This window comes from Ranitomeya imitator, unplaced genomic scaffold, assembly GCF_032444005.1.
Source record: "Ranitomeya imitator isolate aRanImi1 unplaced genomic scaffold, aRanImi1.pri SCAFFOLD_257, whole genome shotgun sequence".
Taxonomy (NCBI): Eukaryota; Metazoa; Chordata; class Amphibia; order Anura; family Dendrobatidae; genus Ranitomeya; species Ranitomeya imitator.
In genome coordinates this window covers 157385-180944 of record NW_027193808.1, presented here as the reverse complement: position 1 = coordinate 180944, position 23560 = coordinate 157385, and the positions used below count along the sequence as shown (strand labels likewise).

General features: G+C 43.4%; 1 non-coding gene and 3 pseudogenes across 1 annotated transcript; all 4 read left to right on the top strand.

The window, feature by feature from the left end:
- The first annotated feature begins 3963 nt into the window (after nt 1–3963).
- Nucleotides 3964–4164, top strand: LOC138654280 (U2 spliceosomal RNA; annotated as a pseudogene).
- A 6145-nt stretch (nt 4165–10309) lies between these two features.
- On the top strand, nt 10310–10510 carry LOC138654279 (U2 spliceosomal RNA; annotated as a pseudogene).
- A 6164-nt stretch (nt 10511–16674) lies between these two features.
- LOC138654278 (U2 spliceosomal RNA) lies at nt 16675–16875 on the top strand (annotated as a pseudogene).
- A 949-nt stretch (nt 16876–17824) lies between these two features.
- LOC138654316 (U2 spliceosomal RNA) lies at nt 17825–18017 on the top strand. The gene has a single exon (XR_011316193.1). It is a non-coding gene; the product is annotated as a U2 spliceosomal RNA (small nuclear RNA).
- The last annotated feature ends 5543 nt before the right edge of the window (nt 18018–23560 follow it).

Here is a 23560-nt window from a genome sequence, read left to right as displayed (position 1 = left end):
GAGCAGGGGGACTCTCCCGTTGGGGGGGTAACCCTTGTGTCGAAGGTCTCGAATGAGGCTGGTGTGTTGGAGCAGAGCGCCCCCACTATGTTGGCGGTGGGGGGCACTGTGGCGAAGACCCCAGTCATTCCCAGGGACTCGAGCCAGCAGACCGCAGTTTTTTCTCCTACAGGTGATGGTGTGGATGAGGTCATTGTGCCAGATCCGGAGGCCCCCCAGGAAGTAAGAGGCCATGTAGCTATCACAGAGGACGACTGTACGAGTGAGCTGCCTGAGCCTTCTGGAAAGAAGCTGCGAGGGGATACTCTTCTGGAGGCCAATCCAGAGTCTCCGGATGTGTGTTTTCCCAGCGGAGACATGTGGCTGAACACGGACTCTTCTGGGTATCCATTACCGGGTTCCTCGGATCCCCAGAACATTGACTCTTTTTCCACACTGCCAGATGTGATTGAGGAGTTTATGGAAGTCATTGAGGATATCTCTCCTCCCTCATGACATAAATGCCATCCATGAGGTGTCTCTCACTTAATGTGAGATCTCTAAAGAGCCCTGTCCGCAGGGCTGCTCTTTTTGATTTTTTTGAAACATTAGACTTTGATATATGTTTTTTACAGGAGTGTGGTCTGCAGCATGGAATCCGGTATAACGAGATAAAAAAGGACTGGAAACTAGGGCCCTCTGTATGGTCGGGCTCGAACGAAAACAAGTCTGCTGGTGTGGGTCTGCTCTGCCGAGGTAATAACATCATCATCTCCTCTGTTACTGAGATTGTACCCGGCAGAGCTATCCTAGTGCATTTGTGTTTTAATAATTTTAATTTCCGTGTCATTAATGTGTACGCTCCACCAGATAAACAGGAGCGTATACGTTTGTTTGAAATTCTACCGGTATTCTGTGTAGGGTCATCTCCTCTCTTGGTAGCTGGGGACTTTAATTGCCTGAATGTGAATGAGCGCCGAGGAGGGGGTGACCCAATCCGTAAGTTAGATAAGTCGTGTTTTTTACTAAATAGCTTGCAGACTGATTTTAAGTTATGCGATGCCTGGAGGTCGCTTTCGCCGACGGACCCAGGATTTACATGGTCCGGTCGGGGAGTGGCTTCCAGGATCGATTTTATGTTTTTATCTGAGGATTTTAGCCCTGTACAATTTGTTTTAATGCCTAATTTATTCTCTGATCATAAAATGTTAAGCGTAAAGATAGAGTATCAAGGAGAGCTGAGGATAAATAGAGGTTTGTGGCGTCTGGGGGTCCATTTGCTGGAAGACCCTCAGGTGAGGTCAGACTTCTGTAATGCCTACCAGGAATGGAGACAGTTAAGGCCTCCATATATTAAAATCCTATCCTGGTGGGAAGTGATCAAAGATAAAATAAGGTTTTTTTTTATCAGGGCTGGAAAGAGGAAGGCGCGGCGGAAAAAGCAGATTTATGTAAATTTAAATATGAGACTGCAAACTCTCCATAAATTTAAAGAGATAGGACTAGAGGTGGAAGATGATATTGCAAGCCTAAAAACTGAAATACAATTGTGCCTTGATCAAAAAGGTAAAGAAATAATTTTTAATTCCAAAGTGAAACATTTAGAAGAAGGTGAGAAGTGTACACGTTTCTTTTTTAAAAAAGTGATGGAGAAAAAGGAGACGATCACCTGTCTTGATGGAGAAACAACTGTGGAAGGTATGAAGAAGGTGGCTTTTAATTTTTATAGAGACCTTTTTAGTAAAAAAAGTGTAAATAATGTTTTTTTACAAGATGCTCTTAATATCCTGGATTTTAAGTTAAGTTCTGTAGACCAGGGGTTTTTAATAGAAGATCTTAGCATGGAAGAACTTTTTAGTGTTTTTAAAAGTTTTTCAAAAGGGAAAGCCCCAGGAGCAGATGGTCTACCTGTTGAATTTTATTTGACTTTTTGGGATGTTTTAAAGGAGGATCTTTTAGCACTTTTTAAAGAGGTTTTTATGTGTTCAGAGCTGCCTAAGTCATGGAGGAGGGGGATAGTGTCCTTAATTTATAAGAAAAAGGGCGCTCGTGATGACCTCAGGAATTGGAGGCCTATCACCCTCCTCAACATGGACTATAAAGTTTTAGCTAAAATTATTGCTTGTCGTTTTAAAACTGTGATTAATAAATTGATACAACCCGAACAAGTATGTGGAGTACCAGGGAGGAATATTGCTGAGATTTTAAATGTTATTAGAGATGCAATATGGTACTCTAGGGATAGAAGTCAGAGCCTGGCCCTGTTGGCGCTGGACTTTGAAAAGGCGTTTGACAGGGTCTCGCATGAGTATCTTTTTAAAGTTTTAAAACAAATGGCGATCCCCGACATGTTTTTATCTCGTATTATGATTTTATATAATAATGTGTTTTCTCAAATTTCTGTCAATGGTTTTTTAACAGATTTTATCCCGTTGGAATCCGGAGTGAAGCAGGGGTGTCCATTATCCCCAATTCTTTTTATTTGTGCTATGGAACCCCTGCTGTGTATGATCCGGAGAGATAAAGTGGTCCGAGGGGTTCCTATTCCGGGTGGAGGAGGGGCCCAAGTCAAAGTATTTGCCTACATGGATGATGTTACTGCCATCTGTACAGATCCTGCTTCACTCCGGAGAGTGGTAATGTGCACCAATTTTTTTAGTCAGGCTTCAGGTTTTAAAATGAATTTTAATAAAACTGAATGTTTGATTTTGGGTTCCTGGGATACAAATGACCTACCAGCAGTAAAATTGAGGCACGACGAGGTAAAAATTTTGGGTATAGTATTTGATGCTAAAAATGATGGACACGTGAGCTGGGAGGAGGTACAGCATAAAATGGTGAAAAAGCTCTCCTTCTGGAATTTGAGATGCTTGTCGATTGAAGGGAAAATTTTAATTATTAAATCTGTTTTATTGCCTATGATGCTTTATGTTGCCATGGTATATCCTCCTTCTGAGTTGATACTAAAAAAACTAACTCGATGTATTTTTATGTTCATTTGGGGATCAAAAATGGAAAAGCTGAGGCGAACGGAAATGTACAAGAAACAACAAAATGGAGGAAAAGATGTCCCTGACTTGCATTTGTATTTATATGTAAATTTCTTTTGTTTTTGTTTTAAAGTTTTTAACACTAATTCTACTTTTAGTCTGTTTTTAAAATATACTTGCGGTTTTATCTTTCAAAAATGGTTCAGGCCATGTTTATCAGCACCCATTTTATTATGCCCGCCCAAGCATTTTATTGTTTTAGAAAAGGTGATAAGGACTCATAAATTAAAGGACTTGGATGCCGATCTCCTTCTGGACAGAAAAAAATTGATGGTTCATCTGAGAAGAGAAGAAGGAGTGTCCCCTGTGAGCAACTTCTCCTGGAGTAGATCCAAGCGTGTGTGGAGGAACGTTTTTGGGAAATTCTTGGCCAACATTCACAAAGACATCGCATGGATGGCTGCCCACCAGTGCCTCCCAACCAGAGACTTCCAGCACAGGAGAGGCCTGGTGGCGCGGGCAAAGTGCCCAAGAGACTCTTGCCGAGAGGATGAGACTGTTTTGCACCTTTTCTGGAACTGCTGTTTTGCACAAGAACTTTGGGGGAGATTGGGGATACTTTTAAAATGGGTTTGTGGTCTTAAAGATTTTAGCTATGAGTATGTTTTATATGGACTTTTTAATTGCCCCACTACACACCAGTTCAAAGTATGCTGGTGTATAATAAACTGTGCCAAAAATGCAATCTGGAAAGCGAGAAACATTTTACTTTTTAACCGTGATTTTATCTCTGTAAATGATTGTATTAAATTGGCTTTTAGTGAAATGTTTATTTATTTCTTAAAGGATGTTAAAGATGTGGGGAAGAAGGAAGCGAATCGTAGATGGTGTTTTTATATGTGGAATACTGTTTTATATTAAGTTGTTTCATGTTGTTGTATTTTATTATTGTAATTGTTTATGTTTCTTTTGCACAAAAGGTTTCATTTTTTTTCTTGTTGTTCTATGTCTTATGACTAAATAAAATTTTGTTGAAACCTTATCTGTTCTTATCAGTTTAATATCTGATACGTCCCCCATGTGGGGACCATATATTAAATGGCTTTTTGGAACAGGGAGCTGGAAATGGAGCTTGCTCTGTCCACTCCATGCATTGACCCGCTATTGCAGTCTCTCCGGGAACAGTGCACTCCTTCTCTGATCCGGTTTCTAAAAACAGATTGAATGGAAATTAGTCAGCACAGCAAGTTGTCTTGGAACCCTAGATGGGAATTTATTTCAGGGTTGTTAAGGAAGCACATTTCACATGCCGCTGGCTGCCAAATGTAGCATGCTGCTCGATTTCACTTGCCTAATTGCAACATTTTGTGTGCCTTGCTTTCACCTCTGTATGTATGTATGTATGTATGTATGTATGTCAAGCATTGCATTGCATTCAATAGGCAATCAATCAATCAATCAGGCAATCAATTTTCAGTCTTTCCTGGTTGCTGCCACAGGTGTGTTAAGATGTAGGCCTGAATTAGGCCTTTCTTACAGTGTAGCAAATATACTGTGCCATCTACAGAATTAGGCCCCTGCCTGCTGTCAGCACTTGGTATTTAAATTGAAGCATCCAATGAGTAGTTCTGCCATACATACCACATTTGTGACCACCGATCATGAATTCTTTTGGAAGACATTGTTTACCTCTTGTGGACCACCGACTTTGAAATGCGGTGTATGATAGGTATTTGAAAAAAAGGAAAACTGGTGTCTGTGCTGATCTCGAATCTGCTAGTCTTGTGTCTTGTAGATACACCTGTGTGAGGAGTATTCTAATGCTTTTGACCAACCAGGTGCGCTGCCTGCAGTCGATAGAATCTTAGCACGGAACCTTCACCTGCAGTCACAATGGGGATGGTGGGTGTGTCAAAGTGGGCAGAGTTATGCAGATTCAAAACGCGTTGGGCGCAGCTTCAACGAGCACACACAGACACACACAGCCAAACAACCGACCAAAACCCAAGCACACCCGAACTGTCATTGAGAATGCATCCAGAGTTTCTGAAAATGTCTTCCTTGCGGCAATCTTTGGCTCGGTCTCCACAATGGGTGTCGGTTGTAGGCCTGGGTGCGTCTGAAATGGCCAACCATTTCAGGCCATCGCTTCTCGGCCTTTTGGCTGCGATCGATCAGTTTAACTGTGAGATTGTAGTCAGGTCGGGTGCTTTCGGTACCCTCTCTCTCGGCCTGGGGGGATCGCTCCTCTTCGGAGGGGCTTCACCCCCCTGCTGCTATAGGGAGAGAGGATTAGTCCGGAGCAACGAGTTGCGATCGCCTTAAAAGGGCGCTAGCCTTTTTTTGTGTTTACAGCTGGAGTTCTTTCTCGGAAGGATGCCGGCTGCACTTACCTTTGCATCGGGTGAACCCCGGATGAGGAACACGGTCCGTATCGAGGTCTTGGAGAGATTCCGGAAGGAGAAAGAAATCCGCTACGTTTGCAACACCGTCCTTCTTGGGATCCTGGAGTTCGGCAGAGAGGACATCTTCTGTTTTCAGGACAATGAGCAGAAAGGTACTTATACTATTACCTTTAGGAGCCATGGTTGTTGTCAGCAGTTGGTCCAAAAGGTGAATGACAACATCTTTGCTGATGAACTGGAGGGCCTGGTCTTCTCCCTGCTTTTCGTCCAAGAGGAGGTACAAATGATTGTTTTCTTTCCAAATCCTTTTGTGGAAGTACTGGACATTTTAACCTGTTTGCGTCGCTATTGCGATGAAGTAACCTTTCAAGGGAATGTTAAAAACGCCGTTGGTTTCTGGTGTGGCAAGCGGAAATTCCTGGTGCGGCTGAAGAAAAATCCGGAGGGCTTTGGAGGAACAGAACATCCCCCCTCTACCATCACCATTGGGAAGAGCCGTGGCTACTTATTCTACACAGGTATGCCTATGTATTGCAGGAACTGTGGCAAGATGGGGCATACCCAAGGGAATTGTGTGGAAAGAAGGGCATTCCGCTGCAGCAATTGTGGTCAATTCGGACACTTCATGAAGGATTGCCCTCAAAAGAAGGCTTGTAACCTATGCGGGGAGGTTGGACATATGTTCCGAGGATGCCCACATAGGACTAAAGTCCGTACGTATGCAGAGGCGGCTGAGAGACCCGTGCCAAGGCAGGAACCAGCTATTGTCCCGGTCCATGCTGAGCTGAGTATCCCGGAGACCGGAGTAAGGCCTGAGCCAAGTCCCACTGTTCCTACAGCAGGGGAGGCGGCTGAGAAGGCCAAGGGCGCAGAGGAGAAGGTGGGGACGGAGCAGGAGTGTGGTGGCCCTCAGGGAGGCCCTCCTGTGTCGAAGTCCCGGAAAAAGGGCGGAGGGCGGACCACCCAGAGACTGGAGCAGGGGGACTCTCCCGTTGGGGGGGTAACCCTTGTGTCGAAGGTCTCGAATGAGGCTGGTGTGTTGGAGCAGAGCGCCCCCACTATGTTGGCGGTGGGGGGCACTGTGGCGAAGACCCCAGTCATTCCCAGGGACTCGAGCCAGCAGACCGCAGTTTTTTCTCCTACAGGTGATGGTGTGGATGAGGTCATTGTGCCAGATCCGGAGGCCCCCCAGGAAGTAAGAGGCCATGTAGCTATCACAGAGGACGACTGTACGAGTGAGCTGCCTGAGCCTTCTGGAAAGAAGCTGCGAGGGGATACTCTTCTGGAGGCCAATCCAGAGTCTCCGGATGTGTGTTTTCCCAGCGGAGACATGTGGCTGAACACGGACTCTTCTGGGTATCCATTACCGGGTTCCTCGGATCCCCAGAACATTGACTCTTTTTCCACACTGCCAGATGTGATTGAGGAGTTTATGGAAGTCATTGAGGATATCTCTCCTCCCTCATGACATAAATGCCATCCATGAGGTGTCTCTCACTTAATGTGAGATCTCTAAAGAGCCCTGTCCGCAGGGCTGCTCTTTTTGATTTTTTTGAAACATTAGACTTTGATATATGTTTTTTACAGGAGTGTGGTCTGCAGCATGGAATCCGGTATAACGAGATAAAAAAGGACTGGAAACTAGGGCCCTCTGTATGGTCGGGCTCGAACGAAAACAAGTCTGCTGGTGTGGGTCTGCTCTGCCGAGGTAATAACATCATCATCTCCTCTGTTACTGAGATTGTACCCGGCAGAGCTATCCTAGTGCATTTGTGTTTTAATAATTTTAATTTCCGTGTCATTAATGTGTACGCTCCACCAGATAAACAGGAGCGTATACGTTTGTTTGAAATTCTACCGGTATTCTGTGTAGGGTCATCTCCTCTCTTGGTAGCTGGGGACTTTAATTGCCTGAATGTGAATGAGCGCCGAGGAGGGGGTGACCCAATCCGTAAGTTAGATAAGTCGTGTTTTTTACTAAATAGCTTGCAGACTGATTTTAAGTTATGCGATGCCTGGAGGTCGCTTTCGCCGACGGACCCAGGATTTACATGGTCCGGTCGGGGAGTGGCTTCCAGGATCGATTTTATGTTTTTATCTGAGGATTTTAGCCCTGTACAATTTGTTTTAATGCCTAATTTATTCTCTGATCATAAAATGTTAAGCGTAAAGATAGAGTATCAAGGAGAGCTGAGGATAAATAGAGGTTTGTGGCGTCTGGGGGTCCATTTGCTGGAAGACCCTCAGGTGAGGTCAGACTTCTGTAATGCCTACCAGGAATGGAGACAGTTAAGGCCTCCATATATTAAAATCCTATCCTGGTGGGAAGTGATCAAAGATAAAATAAGGTTTTTTTTTATCAGGGCTGGAAAGAGGAAGGCGCGGCGGAAAAAGCAGATTTATGTAAATTTAAATATGAGACTGCAAACTCTCCATAAATTTAAAGAGATAGGACTAGAGGTGGAAGATGATATTGCAAGCCTAAAAACTGAAATACAATTGTGCCTTGATCAAAAAGGTAAAGAAATAATTTTTAATTCCAAAGTGAAACATTTAGAAGAAGGTGAGAAGTGTACACGTTTCTTTTTTAAAAAAGTGATGGAGAAAAAGGAGACGATCACCTGTCTTGATGGAGAAACAACTGTGGAAGGTATGAAGAAGGTGGCTTTTAATTTTTATAGAGACCTTTTTAGTAAAAAAAGTGTAAATAATGTTTTTTTACAAGATGCTCTTAATATCCTGGATTTTAAGTTAAGTTCTGTAGACCAGGGGTTTTTAATAGAAGATCTTAGCATGGAAGAACTTTTTAGTGTTTTTAAAAGTTTTTCAAAAGGGAAAGCCCCAGGAGCAGATGGTCTACCTGTTGAATTTTATTTGACTTTTTGGGATGTTTTAAAGGAGGATCTTTTAGCACTTTTTAAAGAGGTTTTTATGTGTTCAGAGCTGCCTAAGTCATGGAGGAGGGGGATAGTGTCCTTAATTTATAAGAAAAAGGGCGCTCGTGATGACCTCAGGAATTGGAGGCCTATCACCCTCCTCAACATGGACTATAAAGTTTTAGCTAAAATTATTGCTTGTCGTTTTAAAACTGTGATTAATAAATTGATACAACCCGAACAAGTATGTGGAGTACCAGGGAGGAATATTGCTGAGATTTTAAATGTTATTAGAGATGCAATATGGTACTCTAGGGATAGAAGTCAGAGCCTGGCCCTGTTGGCGCTGGACTTTGAAAAGGCGTTTGACAGGGTCTCGCATGAGTATCTTTTTAAAGTTTTAAAACAAATGGCGATCCCCGACATGTTTTTATCTCGTATTATGATTTTATATAATAATGTGTTTTCTCAAATTTCTGTCAATGGTTTTTTAACAGATTTTATCCCGTTGGAATCCGGAGTGAAGCAGGGGTGTCCATTATCCCCAATTCTTTTTATTTGTGCTATGGAACCCCTGCTGTGTATGATCCGGAGAGATAAAGTGGTCCGAGGGGTTCCTATTCCGGGTGGAGGAGGGGCCCAAGTCAAAGTATTTGCCTACATGGATGATGTTACTGCCATCTGTACAGATCCTGCTTCACTCCGGAGAGTGGTAATGTGCACCAATTTTTTTAGTCAGGCTTCAGGTTTTAAAATGAATTTTAATAAAACTGAATGTTTGATTTTGGGTTCCTGGGATACAAATGACCTACCAGCAGTAAAATTGAGGCACGACGAGGTAAAAATTTTGGGTATAGTATTTGATGCTAAAAATGATGGACACGTGAGCTGGGAGGAGGTACAGCATAAAATGGTGAAAAAGCTCTCCTTCTGGAATTTGAGATGCTTGTCGATTGAAGGGAAAATTTTAATTATTAAATCTGTTTTATTGCCTATGATGCTTTATGTTGCCATGGTATATCCTCCTTCTGAGTTGATACTAAAAAAAACTAACTCGATGTATTTTTATGTTCATTTGGGGATCAAAAATGGAAAAGCTGAGGCGAACGGAAATGTACAAGAAACAACAAAATGGAGGAAAAGATGTCCCTGACTTGCATTTGTATTTATATGTAAATTTCTTTTGTTTTTGTTTTAAAGTTTTTAACACTAATTCTACTTTTAGTCTGTTTTTAAAATATACTTGCGGTTTTATCTTTAAAAAATGGTTCAGGCCATGTTTATCAGCACCCATTTTATTATGCCCGCCCAAGCATTTTATTGTTTTAGAAAAGGTGATAAGGACTTATAAATTAAAGGACTTGGATGCCGATCTCCTTCTGGACAGAAAAAAATTGATGGTTCATCTGAGAAGAGAAGAAGGAGTGTCCCCTGTGAGCAACTTCTCCTGGAGTAGATCCAAGCGTGTGTGGAGGAACGTTTTTGGGAAATTCTTGGCCAACATTCACAAAGACATCGCATGGATGGCTGCCCACCAGTGCCTCCCAACCAGAGACTTCCAGCACAGGAGAGGCCTGGTGGCGCGGGCAAAGTGCCCAAGAGACTCTTGCCGAGAGGATGAGACTGTTTTGCACCTTTTCTGGAACTGCTGTTTTGCACAAGAACTTTGGGGGAGATTGGGGATACTTTTAAAATGGGTTTGTGGTCTTAAAGATTTTAGCTATGAGTATGTTTTATATGGACTTTTTAATTGCCCCACTACACACCAGTTCAAAGTATGCTGGTGTATAATAAACTGTGCCAAAAATGCAATCTGGAAAGCGAGAAACATTTTACTTTTTAACCGTGATTTTATCTCTGTAAATGATTGTATTAAATTGGCTTTTAGTGAAATGTTTATTTATTTCTTAAAGGATGTTAAAGATGTGGGGAAGAAGGAAGCGAATCGTAGATGGTGTTTTTATATGTGGAATACTGTTTTATATTAAGTTGTTTCATGTTGTTGTATTTTATTATTGTAATTGTTTATGTTTCTTTTGCACAAAAGGTTTCATTTTTTCTTGTTGTTCTATGTCTTATGACTAAATAAAATTTTGTTGAAACCTTATCTGTTCTTATCAGTTTAATATCTGATACGTCCCCCATGTGGGGACCATATATTAAATGGCTTTTTGGAACAGGGAGCTGGAAATGGAGCTTGCTCTGTCCACTCCATGCATTGACCCGCTATTGCAGTCTCTCCGGGAACAGTGCACTCCTTCTCTGATCCGGTTTCTAAAAACAGATTGAATGGAAATTAGTCAGCACAGCAAGTTGTCTTGGAACCCTAGATGGGAATTTATTTCAGGGTTGTTAAGGAAGCACATTTCACATGCCGCTGGCTGCCAAATGTAGCATGCTGCTCGATTTCACTTGCCTAATTGCAACATTTTGTGTGCCTTGCTTTCACCTCTGTATGTATGTATGTATGTATGTATGTATGTATGTATGTATGTATGTATGTCAAGCATTGCATTGCATTCAATAGGCAATCAATCAATCAATCAGGCAATCAATTTTCAGTCTTTCCTGGTTGCTGCCACAGGTGTGTTAAGATGTAGGCCTGAATTAGGCCTTTCTTACAGTGTAGCAAATATACTGTGCCATCTACAGAATTAGGCCCCTGCCTGCTGTCAGCACTTGGTATTTAAATTGAAGCATCCAATGAGTAGTTCTGCCATACATACCACATTTGTGACCACCGATCATGAATTCTTTTGGAAGACATTGTTTACCTCTTGTGGACCACCGACTTTGAAATGCGGTGTATGATAGGTATTTGAAAAAAAGGAAAACTGGTGTCTGTGCTGATCTCGAATCTGCTAGTCTTGTGTCTTGTAGATACACCTGTGTGAGGAGTATTCTAATGCTTTTGACCAACCAGGTGCGCTGCCTGCAGTCGATAGAATCTTAGCACGGAACCTTCACCTGCAGTCACAATGGGGATGGTGGGTGTGTCAAAGTGGGCAGAGTTATGCAGATTCAAAACGCGTTGGGCGCAGCTTCAACGAGCACACACAGACACACACAGCCAAACAACCGACCAAAACCCAAGCACACCCGAACTGTCATTGAGAATGCATCCAGAGTTTCTGAAAATGTCTTCCTTGCGGCAATCTTTGGCTCGGTCTCCACAATGGGTGTCGGTTGTAGGCCTGGGTGCGTCTGAAATGGCCAACCATTTCAGGCCATCGCTTCTCGGCCTTTTGGCTGCGATCGATCAGTTTAACTGTGAGATTGTAGTCAGGTCGGGTGCTTTCGGTACCCTCTCTCTCGGCCTGGGGGGATCGCTCCTCTTCGGAGGGGCTTCACCCCCCTGCTGCTATAGGGAGAGAGGATTAGTCCGGAGCAACGAGTTGCGATCGCCTTAAAAGGGCGCTAGCCTTTTTTTGTGTTTACAGCTGGAGTTCTTTCTCGGAAGGATGCCGGCTGCACTTACCTTTGCATCGGGTGAACCCCGGATGAGGAACACGGTCCGTATCGAGGTCTTGGAGAGATTCCGGAAGGAGAAAGAAATCCGCTACGTTTGCAACACCGTCCTTCTTGGGATCCTGGAGTTCGGCAGAGAGGACATCTTCTGTTTTCAGGACAATGAGCAGAAAGGTACTTATACTATTACCTTTAGGAGCCATGGTTGTTGTCAGCAGTTGGTCCAAAAGGTGAATGACAACATCTTTGCTGATGAACTGGAGGGCCTGGTCTTCTCCCTGCTTTTCGTCCAAGAGGAGGTACAAATGATTGTTTTCTTTCCAAATCCTTTTGTGGAAGTACTGGACATTTTAACCTGTTTGCGTCGCTATTGCGATGAAGTAACCTTTCAAGGGAATGTTAAAAACGCCGTTGGTTTCTGGTGTGGCAAGCGGAAATTCCTGGTGCGGCTGAAGAAAAATCCGGAGGGCTTTGGAGGAACAGAACATCCCCCCTCTACCATCACCATTGGGAAGAGCCGTGGCTACTTATTCTACACAGGTATGCCTATGTATTGCAGGAACTGTGGCAAGATGGGGCATACCCAAGGGAATTGTGTGGAAAGAAGGGCATTCCGCTGCAGCAATTGTGGTCAATTCGGACACTTCATGAAGGATTGCCCTCAAAAGAAGGCTTGTAACCTATGCGGGGAGGTTGGACATATGTTCCGAGGATGCCCACATAGGACTAAAGTCCGTACGTATGCAGAGGCGGCTGAGAGACCCGTGCCAAGGCAGGAACCAGCTATTGTCCCGGTCCATGCTGAGCTGAGTATCCCGGAGACCGGAGTAAGGCCTGAGCCAAGTCCCACTGTTCCTACAGCAGGGGAGGCGGCTGAGAAGGCCAAGGGCGCAGAGGAGAAGGTGGGGACGGAGCAGGAGTGTGGTGGCCCTCAGGGAGGCCCTCCTGTGTCGAAGTCCCGGAAAAAGGGCGGAGGGCGGACCACCCAGAGACTGGAGCAGGGGGACTCTCCCGTTGGGGGGGTAACCCTTGTGTCGAAGGTCTCGAATGAGGCTGGTGTGTTGGAGCAGAGCGCCCCCACTATGTTGGCGGTGGGGGGCACTGTGGCGAAGACCCCAGTCATTCCCAGGGACTCGAGCCAGCAGACCGCAGTTTTTTCTCCTACAGGTGATGGTGTGGATGAGGTCATTGTGCCAGATCCGGAGGCCCCCCAGGAAGTAAGAGGCCATGTAGCTATCACAGAGGACGACTGTACGAGTGAGCTGCCTGAGCCTTCTGGAAAGAAGCTGCGAGGGGATACTCTTCTGGAGGCCAATCCAGAGTCTCCGGATGTGTGTTTTCCCAGCGGAGACATGTGGCTGAACACGGACTCTTCTGGGTATCCATTACCGGGTTCCTCGGATCCCCAGAACATTGACTCTTTTTCCACACTGCCAGATGTGATTGAGGAGTTTATGGAAGTCATTGAGGATATCTCTCCTCCCTCATGACATAAATGCCATCCATGAGGTGTCTCTCACTTAATGTGAGATCTCTAAAGAGCCCTGTCCGCAGGGCTGCTCTTTTTGATTTTTTTGAAACATTAGACTTTGATATATGTTTTTTACAGGAGTGTGGTCTGCAGCATGGAATCCGGTATAACGAGATAAAAAAGGACTGGAAACTAGGGCCCTCTGTATGGTCGGGCTCGAACGAAAACAAGTCTGCTGGTGTGGGTCTGCTCTGCCGAGGTAATAACATCATCATCTCCTCTGTTACTGAGATTGTACCCGGCAGAGCTATCCTAGTGCATTTGTGTTTTAATAATTTTAATTTCCGTGTCATTAATGTGTACGCTCCACCAGATAAACAGGAGCGTATACGTTTGTTTGAAATTCTACCGGTATTCTGTGTAGGGTCATCTCCTCTCTTGGTAGCTGGGGACTTTAATTGCCTGAATGTGAATGAGCGCCGAGGAGGGGGTGACCCAATCCGTAAGTTAGATAAGTCGTGTTTTTTACTAAATAGCTTGCAGACTGATTTTAAGTTATGCGATGCCTGGAGGTCGCTTTCGCCGACGGACCCAGGATTTACATGGTCCGGTCGGGGAGTGGCTTCCAGGATCGATTTTATGTTTTTATCTGAGGATTTTAGCCCTGTACAATTTGTTTTAATGCCTAATTTATTCTCTGATCATAAAATGTTAAGCGTAAAGATAGAATATCAAGGAGAGCTGAGGATAAATAGAGGTTTGTGGCGTCTGGGGGTCCATTTGCTGGAAGACCCTCAGGTGAGGTCAGACTTCTGTAATGCCTACCAGGAATGGAGACAGTTAAGGCCTCCATATATTAAAATCCTATCCTGGTGGGAAGTGATCAAAGATAAAATAAGGTTTTTTTTTATCAGGGCTGGAAAGAGGAAGGCGCGGCGGAAAAAGCAGATTTATGTAAATTTAAATATGAGACTGCAAACTCTCCATAAATTTAAAGAGATAGGACTAGAGGTGGAAGATGATATTGCAAGCCTAAAAACTGAAATACAATTGTGCCTTGATCAAAAAGGTAAAGAAATAATTTTTAATTCCAAAGTGAAACATTTAGAAGAAGGTGAGAAGTGTACACGTTTCTTTTTTAAAAAAGTGATGGAGAAAAAGGAGACGATCACCTGTCTTGATGGAGAAACAACTGTGGAAGGTATGAAGAAGGTGGCTTTTAATTTTTATAGAGACCTTTTTAGTAAAAAAAGTGTAAATAATGTTTTTTTACAAGATGCTCTTAATATCCTGGATTTTAAGTTAAGTTCTGTAGACCAGGGGTTTTTAATAGAAGATCTTAGCATGGAAGAACTTTTTAGTGTTTTTAAAAGTTTTTCAAAAGGGAAAGCCCCAGGAGCAGATGGTCTACCTGTTGAATTTTATTTGACTTTTTGGGATGTTTTAAAGGAGGATCTTTTAGCACTTTTTAAAGAGGTTTTTATGTGTTCAGAGCTGCCTAAGTCATGGAGGAGGGGGATAGTGTCCTTAATTTATAAGAAAAAGGGCGCTCGTGATGACCTCAGGAATTGGAGGCCTATCACCCTCCTCAACATGGACTATAAAGTTTTAGCTAAAATTATTGCTTGTCGTTTTAAAACTGTGATTAATAAATTGATACAACCCGAACAAGTATGTGGAGTACCAGGGAGGAATATTGCTGAGATTTTAAATGTTATTAGAGATGCAATATGGTACTCTAGGGATAGAAGTCAGAGCCTGGCCCTGTTGGCGCTGGACTTTGAAAAGGCGTTTGACAGGGTCTCGCATGAGTATCTTTTTAAAGTTTTAAAACAAATGGCGATCCCCGACATGTTTTTATCTCGTATTATGATTTTATATAATAATGTGTTTTCTCAAATTTCTGTCAATGGTTTTTTAACAGATTTTATCCCGTTGGAATCCGGAGTGAAGCAGGGGTGTCCATTATCCCCAATTCTTTTTATTTGTGCTATGGAACCCCTGCTGTGTATGATCCGGAGAGATAAAGTGGTCCGAGGGGTTCCTATTCCGGGTGGAGGAGGGGCCCAAGTCAAAGTATTTGCCTACATGGATGATGTTACTGCCATCTGTACAGATCCTGCTTCACTCCGGAGAGTGGTAATGTGCACCAATTTTTTTAGTCAGGCTTCAGGTTTTAAAATGAATTTTAATAAAACTGAATGTTTGATTTTGGGTTCCTGGGATACAAATGACCTACCAGCAGTAAAATTGAGGCACGACGAGGTAAAAATTTTGGGTATAGTATTTGATGCTAAAAATGATGGACACGTGAGCTGGGAGGAGGTACAGCATAAAATGGTGAAAAAGCTCTCCTTCTGGAATTTGAGATGCTTGTCGATTGAAGGGAAAATTTTAATTATTAAATCTGTTTTATTGCCTATGATGCTTTATGTTGCCATGGTATATCCTCCTTCTGAGTTGATACTAAAAAAACTAACTCGATGTATTTTTATGTTCATTTGGGGATCAAAAATGGAAAAGCTGAGGCGAACGGAAATGTACAAGAAACAACAAAATGGAGGAAAAGATGTCCCTGACTTGCATTTGTATTTATATGTAAATTTCTTTTGTTTTTGTTTTAAAGTTTTTAACACTAATTCTACTTTTAGTCTGTTTTTAAAATATACTTGCGGTTTTATCTTTAAAAAATGGTTCAGGCCATGTTTATCAGCACCCATTTTATTATGCCCGCCCAAGCATTTTATTGTTTTAGAAAAGGTGATAAGGACTCATAAATTAAAGGACTTGGATGCCGATCTCCTTCTGGACAGAAAAAAATTGATGGTTCATCTGAGAAGAGAAGAAGGAGTGTCCCCTGTGAGCAACTTCTCCTGGAGTAGATCCAAGCGTGTGTGGAGGAACGTTTTTGGGAAATTCTTGGCCAACATTCACAAAGACATCGCATGGATGGCTGCCCACCAGTGCCTCCCAACCAGAGACTTCCAGCACAGGAGAGGCCTGGTGGCGCGGGCAAAGTGCCCAAGAGACTCTTGCCGAGAAGATGAGACTGTTTTGCACCTTTTCTGGAACTGCTGTTTTGCACAAGAACTTTGGGGGAGATTGGGGATACTTTTAAAATGGGTTTGTGGTCTTAAAGATTTTAGCTATGAGTATGTTTTATATGGACTTTTTAATTGCCCCACTACACACCAGTTCAAAGTATGCTGGTGTATAATAAACTGTGCCAAAAATGCAATCTGGAAAGCGAGAAACATTTTACTTTTTAACCGTGATTTTATCTCTGTAAATGATTGTATTAAATTGGCTTTTAGTGAAATGTTTATTTATTTCTTAAAGGATGTTAAAGATGTGGGGAAGAAGGAAGCGAATCGTAGATGGTGTTTTTATATGTGGAATACTGTTTTATATTAAGTTGTTTCATGTTGTTGTATTTTATTATTGTAATTGTTTATGTTTCTTTTTGCACAAAAGGTTTCATTTTTCTTGTTGTTCTATGTCTTATGACTAAATAAAATTTTGTTGAAACCTTATCTGTTCTTATCAGTTTAATATCTGATACGTCCCCCATGTGGGGACCATATATTAAATGGCTTTTTGGAACAGGGAGCTGGAAATGGAGCTTGCTCTGTCCACTCCATGCATTGACCCGCTATTGCAGTCTCTCCGGGAACAGTGCACTCCTTCTCTGATCCGGTTTCTAAAAACAGATTGAATGGAAATTAGTCAGCACAGCAAGTTGTCTTGGAACCCTAGATGGGAATTTATTTCAGGGTTGTTAAGGAAGCACATTTCACATGCCGCTGGCTGCCAAATGTAGCATGCTGCTCGATTTCACTTGCCTAATTGCAACATTTTGTGTGCCTTGCTTTCACCTCTGTATGTATGTATGTATGTATGTATGTATGTCAAGCATTGCATTGCATTCAATAGGCAATCAATCAATCAATCAGGCAATCAATTTTCAGTCTTTCCTGGTTGCTGCCACAGGTGTGTTAAGATGTAGGCCTGAATTAGGCCTTTCTTACAGTGTAGCAAATATACTGTGCCATCTACAGAATTAGGCCCCTGCCTGCTGTCAGCACTTGGTATTTAAATTGAAGCATCCAATGAGTAGTTCTGCCATACATACCACATTTGTGACCACCGATCATGAATTCTTTTGGAAGACATTGTTTACCTCTTGTGGACCACCGACTTTGAAATGCGGTGTATGATAGGTATTTGAAAAAAAGGAAAACTGGTGTCTGTGCTGATCTCGAATCTGCTAGTCTTGTGTCTTGTAGATACACCTGTGTGAGGAGTATTCTAATGCTTTTGACCAACCAGGTGCGCTGCCTGCAGTCGATAGAATCTTAGCACGGAACCTTCACCTGCAGTCACAATGGGGATGGTGGGTGTGTCAAAGTGGGCAGAGTTATGCAGATTCAAAACGCGTTGGGCGCAGCTTCAACGAGCACACACAGACACACACAGCCAAACAACCGACCAAAACCCAAGCACACCCGAACTGTCATTGAGAATGCATCCAGAGTTTCTGAAAATGTCTTCCTTGCGGCAATCTTTGGCTCGGTCTCCACAATGGGTGTCGGTTGTAGGCCTGGGTGCGTCTGAAATGGCCAACCATTTCAGGCCATCGCTTCTCGGCCTCCTATGGCTAAGATCAAGTGTAGTATCTGTTCTTATCAGTTTAATATCTGATACGTCCCCCATGTGGGGACCATATATTAAATGGCTTTTTGGAACAGGGAGCTGGAAATGGAGCTTGCTCTGTCCACTCCATGCATTGACCCGCTATTGCAGTCTCTCCGGGAACAGTGCACTCCTTCTCTGATCCGGTTTCTAAAAACAGATTGAATGGAAATTAGTCAGCACAGCAAGTTGTCTTGGAACCCTAGATGGGAATTTATTTCAGGGTTGTTAAGGAAGCACATTTCACATGCCGCTGGCTGCCAAATGTAGCATGCTGCTCGATTTCACTTGCCTAATTGCAACATTTTGTGTGCCTTGCTTTCACCTCTGTATGTATGTATGTATGTATGTATGTATGTATGTATGTATGTATGTCAAGCATTGCATTGCATTCAATAGGCAATCAATCAATCAATCAGGCAATCAATTTTCAGTCTTTCCTGGTTGCTGCCACAGGTGTGTTAAGATGTAGGCCTGAATTAGGCCTTTCTTACAGTGTAGCAAATATACTGTGCCATCTACAGAATTAGGCCCCTGCCTGCTGTCAGCACTTGGTATTTAAATTGAAGCATCCAATGAGTAGTTCTGCCATACATACCACATTTGTGACCACCGATCATGAATTCTTTTGGAAGACATTGTTTACCTCTTGTGGACCACCGACTTTGAAATGCGGTGTATGATAGGTATTTGAAAAAAAGGAAAACTGGTGTCTGTGCTGATCTCGAATCTGCTAGTCTTGTGTCTTGTAGATACACCTGTGTGAGGAGTATTCTAATGCTTTTGACCAACCAGGTGCGCTGCCTGCAGTCGATAGAATCTTAGCACGGAACCTTCACCTGCAGTCACAATGGGGATGGTGGGTGTGTCAAAGTGGGCAGAGTTATGCAGATTCAAAACGCGTTGGGCGCAGCTTCAACGAGCACACACAGACACACACAGCCAAACAACCGACCAAAACCCAAGCACACCCGAACTGTCATTGAGAATGCATCCAGAGTTTCTGAAAATGTCTTCCTTGCGGCAATCTTTGGCTCGGTCTCCACAATGGGTGTCGGTTGTAGGCCTGGGTGCGTCTGAAATGGCCAACCATTTCAGGCCATCGCTTCTCGGCCTTTTGGCTGCGATCGATCAGTTTAACTGTGAGATTGTAGTCAGGTCGGGTGCTTTCGGTACCCTCTCTCTCGGCCTGGGGGGATCGCTCCTCTTCGGAGGGGCTTCACCCCCCTGCTGCTATAGGGAGAGAGGATTAGTCCGGAGCAACGAGTTGCGATCGCCTTAAAAGGGCGCTAGCCTTTTTTTGTGTTTACAGCTGGAGTTCTTTCTCGGAAGGATGCCGGCTGCACTTACCTTTGCATCGGGTGAACCCCGGATGAGGAACACGGTCCGTATCGAGGTCTTGGAGAGATTCCGGAAGGAGAAAGAAATCCGCTACGTTTGCAACACCGTCCTTCTTGGGATCCTGGAGTTCGGCAGAGAGGACATCTTCTGTTTTCAGGACAATGAGCAGAAAGGTACTTATACTATTACCTTTAGGAGCCATGGTTGTTGTCAGCAGTTGGTCCAAAAGGTGAATGACAACATCTTTGCTGATGAACTGGAGGGCCTGGTCTTCTCCCTGCTTTTCGTCCAAGAGGAGGTACAAATGATTGTTTTCTTTCCAAATCCTTTTGTGGAAGTACTGGACATTTTAACCTGTTTGCGTCGCTATTGCGATGAAGTAACCTTTCAAGGGAATGTTAAAAACGCCGTTGGTTTCTGGTGTGGCAAGCGGAAATTCCTGGTGCGGCTGAAGAAAAATCCGGAGGGCTTTGGAGGAACAGAACATCCCCCCTCTACCATCACCATTGGGAAGAGCCGTGGCTACTTATTCTACACAGGTATGCCTATGTATTGCAGGAACTGTGGCAAGATGGGGCATACCCAAGGGAATTGTGTGGAAAGAAGGGCATTCCGCTGCAGCAATTGTGGTCAATTCGGACACTTCATGAAGGATTGCCCTCAAAAGAAGGCTTGTAACCTATGCGGGGAGGTTGGACATATGTTCCGAGGATGCCCACATAGGACTAAAGTCCGTACGTATGCAGAGGCGGCTGAGAGACCCGTGCCAAGGCAGGAACCAGCTATTGTCCCGGTCCATGCTGAGCTGAGTATCCCGGAGACCGGAGTAAGGCCTGAGCCAAGTCCCACTGTTCCTACAGCAGGGGAGGCGGCTGAGAAGGCCAAGGGCGCAGAGGAGAAGGTGGGGACGGAGCAGGAGTGTGGTGGCCCTCAGGGAGGCCCTCCTGTGTCGAAGTCCCGGAAAAAGGGCGGAGGGCGGACCACCCAGAGACTGGAGCAGGGGGACTCTCCCGTTGGGGGGGTAACCCTTGTGTCGAAGGTCTCGAATGAGGCTGGTGTGTTGGAGCAGAGCGCCCCCACTATGTTGGCGGTGGGGGGCACTGTGGCGAAGACCCCAGTCATTCCCAGGGACTCGAGCCAGCAGACCGCAGTTTTTTCTCCTACAGGTGATGGTGTGGATGAGGTCATTGTGCCAGATCCGGAGGCCCCCCAGGAAGTAAGAGGCCATGTAGCTATCACAGAGGACGACTGTACGAGTGAGCTGCCTGAGCCTTCTGGAAAGAAGCTGCGAGGGGATACTCTTCTGGAGGCCAATCCAGAGTCTCCGGATGTGTGTTTTCCCAGCGGAGACATGTGGCTGAACACGGACTCTTCTGGGTATCCATTACCGGGTTCCTCGGATCCCCAGAACATTGACTCTTTTTCCACACTGCCAGATGTGATTGAGGAGTTTATGGAAGTCATTGAGGATATCTCTCCTCCCTCATGACATAAATGCCATCCATGAGGTGTCTCTCACTTAATGTGAGATCTCTAAAGAGCCCTGTCCGCAGGGCTGCTCTTTTTGATTTTTTTGAAACATTAGACTTTGATATATGTTTTTTACAGGAGTGTGGTCTGCAGCATGGAATCCGGTATAACGAGATAAAAAAGGACTGGAAACTAGGGCCCTCTGTATGGTCGGGCTCGAACGAAAACAAGTCTGCTGGTGTGGGTCTGCTCTGCCGAGGTAATAACATCATCATCTCCTCTGTTACTGAGATTGTACCCGGCAGAGCTATCCTAGTGCATTTGTGTTTTAATAATTTTAATTTCCGTGTCATTAATGTGTACGCTCCACCAGATAAACAGGAGCGTATACGTTTGTTTGAAATTCTACCGGTATTCTGTGTAGGGTCATCTCCTCTCTTGGTAGCTGGGGACTTTAATTGCCTGAATGTGAATGAGCGCCGAGGAGGGGGTGACCCAATCCGTAAGTTAGATAAGTCGTGTTTTTTACTAAATAGCTTGCAGACTGATTTTAAGTTATGCGATGCCTGGAGGTCGCTTTCGCCGACGGACCCAGGATTTACATGGTCCGGTCGGGGAGTGGCTTCCAGGATCGATTTTATGTTTTTATCTGAGGATTTTAGCCCTGTACAATTTGTTTTAATGCCTAATTTATTCTCTGATCATAAAATGTTAAGCGTAAAGATAGAGTATCAAGGAGAGCTGAGGATAAATAGAGGTTTGTGGCGTCTGGGGGTCCATTTGCTGGAAGACCCTCAGGTGAGGTCAGACTTCTGTAATGCCTACCAGGAATGGAGACAGTTAAGGCCTCCATATATTAAAATCCTATCCTGGTGGGAAGTGATCAAAGATAAAATAAGGTTTTTTTTTATCAGGGCTGGAAAGAGGAAGGCGCGGCGGAAAAAGCAGATTTATGTAAATTTAAATATGAGACTGCAAACTCTCCATAAATTTAAAGAGATAGGACTAGAGGTGGAAGATGATATTGCAAGCCTAAAAACTGAAATACAATTGTGCCTTGATCAAAAAGGTAAAGAAATAATTTTTAATTCCAAAGTGAAACATTTAGAAGAAGGTGAGAAGTGTACACGTTTCTTTTTTAAAAAAGTGATGGAGAAAAAGGAGACGATCACCTGTCTTGATGGAGAAACAACTGTGGAAGGTATGAAGAAGGTGGCTTTTAATTTTTATAGAGACCTTTTTAGTAAAAAAAGTGTAAATAATGTTTTTTTACAAGATGCTCTTAATATCCTGGATTTTAAGTTAAGTTCTGTAGACCAGGGGTTTTTAATAGAAGATCTTAGCATGGAAGAACTTTTTAGTGTTTTTAAAAGTTTTTCAAAAGGGAAAGCCCCAGGAGCAGATGGTCTACCTGTTGAATTTTATTTGACTTTTTGGGATGTTTTAAAGGAGGATCTTTTAGCACTTTTTAAAGAGGTTTTTATGTGTTCAGAGCTGCCTAAGTCATGGAGGAGGGGGATAGTGTCCTTAATTTATAAGAAAAAGGGCGCTCGTGATGACCTCAGGAATTGGAGGCCTATCACCCTCCTCAACATGGACTATAAAGTTTTAGCTAAAATTATTGCTTGTCGTTTTAAAACTGTGATTAATAAATTGATACAACCCGAACAAGTATGTGGAGTACCAGGGAGGAATATTGCTGAGATTTTAAATGTTATTAGAGATGCAATATGGTACTCTAGGGATAGAAGTCAGAGCCTGGCCCTGTTGGCGCTGGACTTTGAAAAGGCGTTTGACAGGGTCTCGCATGAGTATCTTTTTAAAGTTTTAAAACAAATGGCGATCCCCGACATGTTTTTATCTCGTATTATGATTTTATATAATAATGTGTTTTCTCAAATTTCTGTCAATGGTTTTTTAACAGATTTTATCCCGTTGGAATCCGGAGTGAAGCAGGGGTGTCCATTATCCCCAATTCTTTTTATTTGTGCTATGGAACCCCTGCTGTGTATGATCCGGAGAGATAAAGTGGTCCGAGGGGTTCCTATTCCGGGTGGAGGAGGGGCCCAAGTCAAAGTATTTGCCTACATGGATGATGTTACTGCCATCTGTACAGATCCTGCTTCACTCCGGAGAGTGGTAATGTGCACCAATTTTTTTAGTCAGGCTTCAGGTTTTAAAATGAATTTTAATAAAACTGAATGTTTGATTTTGGGTTCCTGGGATACAAATGACCTACCAGCAGTAAAATTGAGGCACGACGAGGTAAAAATTTTGGGTATAGTATTTGATGCTAAAAATGATGGACACGTGAGCTGGGAGGAGGTACAGCATAAAATGGTGAAAAAGCTCTCCTTCTGGAATTTGAGATGCTTGTCGATTGAAGGGAAAATTTTAATTATTAAATCTGTTTTATTGCCTATGATGCTTTATGTTGCCATGGTATATCCTCCTTCTGAGTTGATACTAAAAAAACTAACTCGATGTATTTTTATGTTCATTTGGGGATCAAAAATGGAAAAGCTGAGGCGAACGGAAATGTACAAGAAACAACAAAATGGAGGAAAAGATGTCCCTGACTTGCATTTGTATTTATATGTAAATTTCTTTTGTTTTTGTTTTAAAGTTTTTAACACTAATTCTACTTTTAGTCTGTTTTTAAAATATACTTGCGGTTTTATCTTTAAAAAATGGTTCAGGCCATGTTTATCAGCACCCATTTTATTATGCCCGCCCAAGCATTTTATTGTTTTAGAAAAGGTGATAAGGACTTATAAATTAAAGGACTTGGATGCCGATCTCCTTCTGGACAGAAAAAAATTGATGGTTCATCTGAGAAGAGAAGAAGGAGTGTCCCCTGTGAGCAAC